The sequence below is a fragment of the Triticum aestivum genome, chromosome 6D (assembly GCF_018294505.1).
Source record: "Triticum aestivum cultivar Chinese Spring chromosome 6D, IWGSC CS RefSeq v2.1, whole genome shotgun sequence".
Classification (NCBI taxonomy): Eukaryota; Viridiplantae; Streptophyta; class Magnoliopsida; order Poales; family Poaceae; genus Triticum; species Triticum aestivum.
The window spans coordinates 123,076,222-123,083,839 of NC_057811.1; positions in this window are offsets into that span (position 1 = coordinate 123,076,222).

Genomic DNA, 7,618 nt, shown 5'->3' on the forward strand with positions numbered 1-7,618 from the left:
CTGGCGGCGACGCCAGGCCGGCGGGACGGCGCGGGTGGCGGTGGCGGCGCGGGTCGGCTAGGGTTTCGGGTGGGCTGGCGGCGCTGGGGCTCGGGGTCTCGGGCTTTTAAAGGCCGGCCCGAAGAGTCCCGCTCGGGTACGGCCCGGAGTCGGCTGACTTTCTTTTTATAATTCAAACGTGCAGAAAAAGTAAGAAAAGGAATACTAAACTGACTCCAAAAATCCCAAAATAAATTTTCCCCGTCCTCTAAAAATAAGCTGGACAAGATGCACATTTATTTGGGCCTAAAATACAATTTTGAAAAACGCGTATTTTTCCGAATTCAAATAAAATCCAAATAAAATCAAATATTTGTTTTAATATTTTTCCTCCAATATTTCATTAATTGTGGAGAAGTCATATTATCTCCTCTCATATATTTTGATATGAAATATTTTCGGAGAGAAAAATAATTAAAACAAATGATCCCATTTTCAAAATTTGAGAAAACCCAAATATGAAAATAACGAAATCCCCAACTCTCTCCGTGGGTCCTTGAGTTTCGTAGAATTTCTAGGATCGCAAAACAAAATGCAATAAAATATGATATGAAAGAATGATCTATGTATAACATTCCAAATTGAAAATTTGGGATGTTACAAACCTACCCCCCTTAAGATGAATCTCGCCCTCGAGATTCGGGTTGGCTAGAAAATAGGTGAGAGTGGTCCTTCCGTAGATCTTCCTCTCGCTCCCAGGTGGCTTCCTCCTCGGTATGGTGACTCCACTGGACTTTGCAAAACTTGATAACCTTGCTGCGGGTGAGTCGGCTGGCATATTCGAGAATCTTGACTGGTTTCTCCTCATAGGTCAAATCACTATCCAGCTAAATCGCTTCCAGTGGCACTGTATCTCTCAGTGGTATCTCAGCCATCTCTGCGTGGCACTTCTTCAGCTGAGAAACATGGAACACATCGTGAACTCCCGACAATCCTCCGGGCAATTCCAACTTGTAAGCAACTTCACCCATACGCTCCAAAACTTTGTATGGTCCTACAAACGTGGCGCTAACTTTCCCTTAACTCCAAAGCACTTCACTCCTCGAAGTGGTGATACTCGAAGGTAAACTCTGTCTCCGACTTCGTAAACTGTCTCCTTGTGTTTAGAATCCGCATAACTCTTCTGCCTAGACTGGGCTACCTTGAGCCTATCATGAATCAACTTCACTTTCTGTTCAGACTCTTTAATCAAATCTGGTCCAAACAACTGGCGGTCTCCAACTTCGTCCCACAACAACGGTGTCCTGCACCTCTTTCCGTACAGAGCTTCGAAAGGGGCCATCTTCAAACTGGATTGATGACTGTTGTTATAAGAGAACTCTGCATATGGCAAATTGTCATCCCAACTAGATCCATAATCTAGCGCACAAGCTCTCAGCATGTCCTCCAAAATCTGATTGACTCTCTCGGTCTGTCCGTCTATCTGTGGATGAAAGGCTGTACTGAACTCTAGCCTGGTACCCAAAGTCTCGTGCAACTGATTCCAAAACTTTGAAGTAAACGGGTTCATCTATCTGATACAATGGTCCTCGGAACTCCATGTAGACATACGATCCTGGTCATGTATATCTTTGCCAACTTAGCACTTGTATAAGTGGTGTTTACTGGGATGAAATGAGCTACCTTCGTCAAACGATCGACTACAACCCATATCGAGTCATAGCCTGAACGAGTCCTGGGCAATCCTGTGATAAAATCCATGCCTAGCTTATCCCACTTCCATTCGGGTATCGGCAATGGTTGTAACAATCCTGCTGGCTTCTGATGCTCTGCCTTTACTCTCTGACATACATCACAAACTGCTACATACTCCGCAATATCCTTCTTCATTCCGGTCCACCAGAAATTGTCCTTTAAATCCATGTACATCTTGGTATTTCCTGGGTGAATCGAATACGGTGAATCATGGGCCTCTTGCAAGATCAACTTCCTGATCTCCGGATCATTGGGCACATAAACGCGGTCCTCAAACCATAAGGTATCGTGCTCATCCTCACGAAATCCCTTGGCTTTTCCTTTACTCATCCTTTCCTTTATCTCAGCAATTTCCTTGTCTGTCTTCTGGGCTTCTCTGATCTTATCCATCAAAGTAGACTGAATCTCCAATGCTGCTACATAGCCTCTCGGAACTATTTCCAAACATAGTTCACGAAGATCCTCTGCTAACTCCTTGGGTAACTCTCCGGTCATGAGTGTGTTGACATGGCTCTTGCGGCTCAACGCATCGGCTACTACATTAGCCTTCCCTGGGTGATAATGCAATCTCATATCATAATCCTTAATGAGCTCCAACCATCTCCTTTGCCTGAGATTCAACTCCTTCTGCGTGAAAATGTACTTCAAACTCTTGTGATCCGTGTACACCTCACAATGGTTTCCGATGAGAAAATGTCTCCACGTCTTCAACGCATGTACTACGGCTGCTAACTCCAAATCATGTGTAGCATAATTCAACTCATGGGGTTTAAGCTGTCGTGAGGCATATGAAACAACTCTTCCCTCCTGCATTAGCACTGCTCCAAGTCCTCGACGAGAAGCGTCACAATATACTTAATAATCCTTGCGTTGATCTGGCAAAATCAACACTGGCGATGTAACCAAACGTTTCTTCAACTCCTGGAAACTAGCCTCACATTCCTCAGTCCAATTGAATTTGGTGTCCTTCTTCAACAACTCCGTCATAGGCTTTCCAATCTTCGAGAAATTATCGATGAATCTCCGGTAATATCCTGCGAGTCCCAGAAAACTCCGGATTTCTCCAACTGTCGTGGGTGACTCCCAATTTGTCACAGTGTTAACCTTGGTGGGATCTACTGCTATTCCTTCTCCGGATATAACATTTCCAAGGAATCCAACTTCCTTTAACCAAAACTCGCACTTGCTGAACTTGGCATATAACTGATGTTCTCTGAGCTTTCCAAGTACCAAACGCAAATGCTCCTTATGCTCTTCTTCATTCTTCGAATAGACCAGAATATCATCAATGAACACTACGACGAACTTATCCAAAAACTCCATAAACACTTTGTTCATCATGTTCATGAAATAGGCGGGTGCGTTAGTCAGGCCAAATGACATAACGGTGTACTCATATAGCCCATACCTTGTGGTAAAAGCTATCTTGGGTATATCCTACTCTCGAATCTTCAACTGGTGGTATCCTGATCGCAAATCAATCTTGGAAAATACTTTAGCTCCTTGTAGTCGGTCAAACAGATCATTGATCATCGGCAGTGGGTACTTGTTCTTAATTGTTACTTCATTCAATCCACGATAATCAACAACCATCCTCAACGATCCATCTTTCTTCTCCACTAGAAGTACGGGTGATCCCCAAGGTGACGAACTTGAGCGAATATATCCTTTATCCAGTAACTCATTAATCTGCTTCTTAATTTCTTCCAAATCCTTAGCGGGCATCCTATACGGTCTCTTAGATATTGGCCCAGTGCCTGGCAAAAGCTCAATCAAAAACTCAATGTCTCTATCCGGTGGCATGCCTGGCAACTCCTCTGGAAATACGTCAGGGAAATCCTTCACCACTGGTACTTCCTCCTGTACAACTCCTGATAAGGAATTCACTTGAGTCCTCTTCGGCACATGCCGGGATACATACTTAATCCTTCTTCCTTATGGGGTAGTAAGCAAAATCGTCTTACTGGCGCAATCGATGTTTCCTCCATACATCGATAGCCAATCCATTCCCAAAATCACATCCAAACCTTGCGACTCCAAAACTATTAGGTCTGAGGGGAAAACATGCCTACCTATGGCCAATGGCATATGAAAACATCCTTGGCTTGCCATATACTCTGCTCCTAGCGAGGTTACTAACATAGGTGTTCTGAGAAATTTGGTGGGCAACTTAAACTTATCCACAAATCCCCTTGATATGCATGAATGTGATGCACCAGTATCAAAAAGAACGATTGCAGTAAATGACTTAACCAAAAACTTACCTATTACTGCATCAGGCTGTGCTTCAACCTCCTCCACATTAACGTGGTTCACCTGTCCCCTGTTGAAAGGGTTCGGCTTCGTCCCCGAGCTTCCATTGCCATTTCCGTTATTAGCTTCCGGACATTCAGTTGCATAATGTCCAGTCTTCTGGCACTTGAAACAAGTAACGTGGCTTAGATCCCTCTTGGCTGGGGTTGATGGGTTGGTACGGTTCTGTCCATTGCTTCCTCCGTTTCCATTGCCATTCTTGGGGCCACTATGATTGTGCGAGCTCCCTCCATTGTGATTGTGACCTCCATGGTTATGCTGAAGGTGTCCTCCCGAGTTCGAGGTAAAACGAGGCTTCTGGTGAGCTCCTGTACTGTACTTTCCTTGTCCATACTTCCTCTTACGGCTCTCAATCTGCTGCTGCTTCCCTTATATCATGAGAGCTCTATCTACCAACTCCTGGTAGTTGTTAAAAGTTGCCACCATCAACTGCATGCTCAGCTCATCATTCAGTCCTTCCAGAAACTTCTCCTGCTTAGCTGCATCCATAGCAACGTCATCTGGGGCATAACGTGCTAACTTACTGAAATCCTCCACGTACTGGCCAACGGTACGTCCTCCTTGGCGTAAGTTGCGAAACTCACGCTTCTTCATGGCCATAGCTCCTGCTGAAACGTGGGCAGTACGGAAAGCTTGCTGAAACTGGTCCCATGTGACGGTGTCAATAGGGTGAGTGGCTGTGTAATTCTCCCACCATGATGTTGCGGGTCCATCAAGCTGATGTGCGGCAAAACGCACTCTCTCCGCATCTGTGCATCCTGCAGTGGTCAGCTCCCTTCCAACCTTGCGGAGCCAATCATCTGCCACAATCGGCTCGGTGCTACTGGAGAACACCGGCGGATTCAGCCTAAGAAAATGGGCTAAGTGATCAACAGGTGGTGGTGGTGGTGGGTTGTTGTTGTTGTTGCCTTGGTTCTGAACTAGCACTTGCATCAGGGCATTCTGCTGCTGAATCAACTGAGTGATCTTCGGTGGGAAAACAAATCTGGTGTCGCGTCTCGGAGGCATCTGATGGTTTAGAAAAGATGAGAAAATAGGATAGAATGAGGTCTAAAGGGAAAACACTACCCATATGCACATGAGACAAACACAATCATATCACTCCAATCAATTCAAACAAGGCATACAATCGATCTAACTATCGTTACAAAGTGCTTGGACTATACTATATACATGGTGGAATACTACTACTAATTTGGTGGTCTACTAGAAAAATTGCTCAGTCGAAGACTCCATGATATCTGCTCCGGCTTCATCCTCCCAATCATCATCACTGGGGTCCGAGTCAGTGTTGTCGATGATGATGTAGTTCTCCGGGCAAGTAGAATCGTCATCATCTCCTCCTGGTGCGGGGTCTCCCATGAAAACTCCTAGCTTCTGTGTCAGGTCGCCATTCTTCTCCACTAGTGCGACAATTTCCTCCATACAATCCTCGCGTGTAGCCTTGAGTTCTTCCTCCAGTTCCATGAGCCTTCTTCAGTTCTATCATGTCTGCGCACATCTGGTTCTCCTGGCGACGAATGTGCTGGTTTAACTCCTGAATGAAAGCTGCAATAGATCTATCCTTCCTGGTGCTGATCATCTCCCATTGCTCGTCTCGGCGCCCACAAATCTGATAGATAGTATCCTTGAGATCATTGTGGTACACTTCTCCAATGCGTCCCGTGGTGATGTGGGCTGCCATGCTCTTTCCTAGACTCCAGGTTGGTGCATCAAAGGAAAACTCTATGGGCTCAGTGACTGGCGTGAACATCCTTCCTGGAACTTGAACTTGAATCATCCAGCGCTTCTCTTCTGGTAGTGTGGCGTTGTAGGTTCTGGTGAAGCTTGGTATTCCGATGTTCAGGTACTTAGTAACTTCCTTCAAGTGTCATCCAAAAGGTGTATCCTCATCTGGTTGCGCGAACTTGTTCCTTGCATCCGCCATCCTAAAAGAGTGGAAGAAAGGAGAGGAGTCAGAAATGAGAAGAGAGTAGTGATCTAGGGCTTTAGCTTAGTGGTCGTGTCCTACACTCAGCGTGTGCTCTGATACCATCTTTGTAGCGACCAAACCTCAAACAGTCTAGTCTCCGTGCATCAGTGTCATCCCTGGATCGGTAATGCTGACACGCGCAGTACTTTGAAGGATTTATAACAGAGTAGCAATCACACACTTATTACATCAAATAGTTCAAGAGAACTCAATACAAATAAATATGGCTTAAGGCCATCTAAAAACGATAACAGCGGAAGGCTTGGAAGATAAAGTGAGTCCATCAACTCCAACGGCATCACTGAGTATAAGACCACGACCTAAGGCTCCTTAATCGTCGTCTGAAAAGTCTGCAACATGATACGTTGCAGCCCGAAAACGGGTCAGCACATGGAATATGCTGGTAATGTAACACATAGAGAGTAATGAACAGAATAATGCTATCACTACATGCATATTTGGCTGGTGGAAAGCTCTATGGTTACAGTTTTGCGAAAAGCCAATTTTTCCCTATCACAAAGGAATAAATTTTATTTAACTATCATGGTGGTTGTTAAACATTGAGAAGGTACCTCCAACTCAATCCCAATTAAGAACGTGATTAACCCAATCAAATTAAATTAAGTAACATGATGATGAGATTCACATGATAATCCAAGAACTAGATACTCAAGACGTCCATAACCGGGGACATGGCTAACCATGATTAGTTTGCACACTCTGCAGAGGTTTGTGCACTTTTCCCCACAAGACTCGATCGCTTCCGCTTGATTTCTCGCACTACATGGTGTTTGAGAAACGGATGACCGAGACACAGTCTTTCAGAAACAATACTCTTTACTCCAGGTGGACAGTTACACCTACTTTCCCCTACATCTGCTAGCCCACCTCTTCAAGAGATCATGTAACCTACTCAACTATGCTAGAGCCCATAATAGCTTGTGGCTGCACATGAAAGTTTCTAGCATGAATAATCTCGTGATCCCTTTGAGCCTGGTACTCTGTCACAAACAAACAATACATACATAAGCAATCAAGCAAGGGTGCACAAATAAAACTCAAAATAAGAGATCTAACCAGAAAGTTCAACTTAAGAACTCCGGTTTGCAAAAAGAATCAAATCGAACGAAGCAACGAAACCCAAACGGCGAAAGAAACAAGCTTCGTTAACTAATCTGGACCTAAGTCAAATTTTACAGTAGCAAAAACTTGTTTGAGTTGGTTAAACAGAAAGAGGGTTTCGAGATGAAACTCTAGGCGCTTGAATCGCCTGATTCCGATAAACGAGCGAAAATTTATACTAAAACGAAAAACAGATCAGAAATCGCGATCGAAAATAATCGCGAAAAATCTGAGAAAAAGAAAAACTGACGAACAGGCTAACGAACGAACGTTCGCTGTCTGCGGTTAAACGACGAAAACCGTTCGTTAAAACGAACGTACGGACGAACGTCCGCAAAATAAATAAACCGAACCGATCTAAACAAAACCGAAACTAGGGTTTAGGAAATAAAACCGCTCGGTTTTATAAAAAACCGGCGGCTACCTCTAACTCCGGCGAACGGCTCCGGCGGCGGTGGTTGGCGGCGACGGGCGGCG